Genomic DNA, 3115 nt, shown 5'->3' with positions numbered 1-3115 from the left:
CACCAATCAGCGCTCTGTGTCTAGCTAATGGTTTGTAAATGCACCAATCAGCACTCTGTAAACATGGACCAATCAGCACTCTGTAAAATGGACCAATCAGCTCTCTGTAAAATGGACCAATCAGCAGGATGTTGGTGGGACCAAATAAAGGAATAAAAGCAGGCCCCCAGTGCCAGCAGCCACAGCCCCATAGGATCCCCTTCTGCATTGAGGAAATTTTATTCTTTGGCTCTTCACAATAAATTGCTGCTGCTCATTTTTTGGGTCCGCGCTACCTTTATGAGCTGTAACACTCACTGCGAAGGTCTGTGGCTGACTCCTAAAGTCAGCGAGACCAGAAACCCACCGGGAGGAACAAACAACTCCAGAGGGGCCACCTTTAAGAGCTGTAACACTCACTACTGGGGAGGTCTGCGGCTTCACTCTTGAGGTCAGCAAGACCACGATCCCACCAGAAGGAAGAAACTCGGGACACATCTGAACATCAGAGGGAACAAACTCTGGACACACCATCTTTAAGAACTGTAACACTCACCTCGAGGGTCTGGAAGGAAGAAACTCCGGACACGTCTGAACATCAGAAGGAACAAACTCCGGACGCACCATCTTTAAGAACCGTAACACTGCGAGCGTCTGCAGCTTCATTCTTGAAGTCAGTGAGACCAAGAACCCACCAGAAGGAACCAATTCTGGACACATTACCAAATGGAGAACAAAGGTTCCCCACAAGGGCACTGTGTTTGGGGTGGTAGCCAGGGCAACAGACAAGAGAAAGAATAAGCTCTTTGCTCCAAATTCTGACCTGAAACAGTGGAGGAGATACTGTTAAAGGGAAAAGAACCAGGGGCATGATGGGAAATACAATGTAGACCTTTTGGGTAAGAAATGCAGAGAAACACACATATAAATGTATCTCCTTATACTTGCAAAAAGAAATACTCTAAAAACAAACCAGAAACTGATTTTTTTTTTAATTGGTTACATAAACAGGGAAGGAGAAACAAGGTAGCGAGGACAGGAATGGAAGGTAGGCTTCTCAGAATACACCTAGTTACAGAGTTTTTGCAGCAGGACGAGCCGCAGACAAAACTCCTCAGACACCAAATTAAGGAAGAGGTTTATTCAGGCGGGGGCATCGGGCAAGACCCCTGTCTCAAGAGCTGAGCTCCCTGAGTGAGCAATTCCTATCCCTTTTAAGGGCTCACAACTCTAAGGGGGTGTGCATGAGAGGGTCGTGATCGATTGAGCAAGCAGCGGGTACGTGACTAGGGGTTGCATGCAGTGGTAATTAGATCAGAACAAAACAGGATAGGGATTTTCACAGTGCTTTTCTATACAATGTCTGTAATCTACAGATAACATAATCGATTAGGTCAGGGGTCGATCTTTAACTACCAGGCCCAGGGTGTGGCGCCAGACTGTCTGCTTGTGGATTTCATTTCTGCCTTTTAGTTTTTACTTCTTCTTTCTTTGGAGGCAGAAATTGGGCATAAGACAATATGAGGCATGGTCTCCTCCCTTATTCCCCCTCTTTGAGACTTTCACTCAATAGTGGGAGTTCTCACTTTCATTTTTACTACCCATGTCTTCTTGCAAGATTGATAGTGATTCATATAGCACACCTGTGCTGAAGCATTTTGGTGAACTAAGGCAGTGATGAAGCTTTTTATCATTTGAAGAAGTACAGGTAGCAAACAAAGGAGGAGTAAGCAGGTTCTTATTACTATTATAATTCTTATTATAAGAGTTTTAAATCCTTCTAGTGCTGGGAACCATTTTCTAAACATGGCCCCAGGATCAAATCCATGCCACACTTGCACGGGCACATGTGCCAGTTTTGTCATATCTCTATGTCTTCAACTACTTGCTCTGACTATCTATGTGTAGGCAGCAATCAGTAAGGTTAAATTTCCTACAGACCTCTCCTTCAGCTGCTAACAAGTAGTCGAGAGCTAATCTATTTTGATAGATAGCATTTCTCATCTGAGCTCCTTGCCAGGCCAGAATAGTCAAGGCTCTGCCAGTTTTATTAGTGATTATTTTTAAGACAACTTGTAACCGTACAATTCGTTCGATCATGTAAATGGGGGTCCGGTATCCCCATGAGCCGTCTTGTGCCTAAGTAGCACGCCCGTAATATTGTATGATTCTCTCAGGGGGCCATTCATCATTTTTTCAATTTCCTATAGCTATGCTTTTCTCGGGAAGCCTAAAGCCCAGGAGTTCACCTGTTTTTGTGGGCAGTAGAAGAAAAGATTATTTAATAGTGCCAATAACACAACTACCTGCCTCCTGGTCAGGTAATTTGGCATAAGTTCTATGCCTACATATCCAGTATAATCCAGTGAGGGCTATCCAGTCCTGGTGGGACTCCAGGTAGATCCACATGGTCTGCAACTTTGGGAATTTACTAAATGGATTTCTCTCTGTGTGATTTTAACTCCACCAAGTGACTGTTTTTGTGTACAATTTCTGTCTCAGACAACTAAGTCATCCTACGGGGTGAGTGAATTCCTTTCCTTCTATAGCTATGCAATATTGTCCAATAATTGAGGCTTTTAGGACCCAGAAATTGTCAGGGTGATTCTTTTGAGCTGGGAATTCATCAGGAACTGGGTCTGTAGGTACTAATTCTGTAGGCTTTCCATGGCCATTGATCTCCTGTTACAGTTCCTCCACATACATAACATGAAGTGACACTGAGAGACTGGGCTACATGCTTGGCTAATTGCAAAAACAAATTTCTTGTTTTTCCTGGAATTTCTGGTACTGGCACATTTAGTTCATCATAGAAAGTTTGATACACTGGCTCAGGAGAGCGTTTGTAAACTTTCCCTCAAACCAAGATATTTACTCGAGGATCCAGTCCAGCCCCGTCGATTCCTAAGGTCACACGCTCCTCTTTTTTCCAGCGAGGATCGAGGGGATTGGTTATTACTAACTCTGAGGGGTTACATTGTCCCTTAGTACAGGAATGGCCATTTTTTCCTTTCTGAAGGTGGACTGGATCCTTTTTATTTTTCTTTATTTTTTATCAAGTGGCCTAAATGACCCAAGACCAGTATTTACGTTTATTTCTACACCGTCCTAATTTATGACAGATGTACTTTCTGTA

This window comes from Mandrillus leucophaeus, unplaced genomic scaffold (assembly GCF_000951045.1).
Source record: "Mandrillus leucophaeus isolate KB7577 unplaced genomic scaffold, Mleu.le_1.0 Scaffold197, whole genome shotgun sequence".
NCBI classification, from domain to species: domain Eukaryota; kingdom Metazoa; phylum Chordata; class Mammalia; order Primates; family Cercopithecidae; genus Mandrillus; species Mandrillus leucophaeus.
This window is presented reverse-complemented; position numbering follows the sequence as displayed.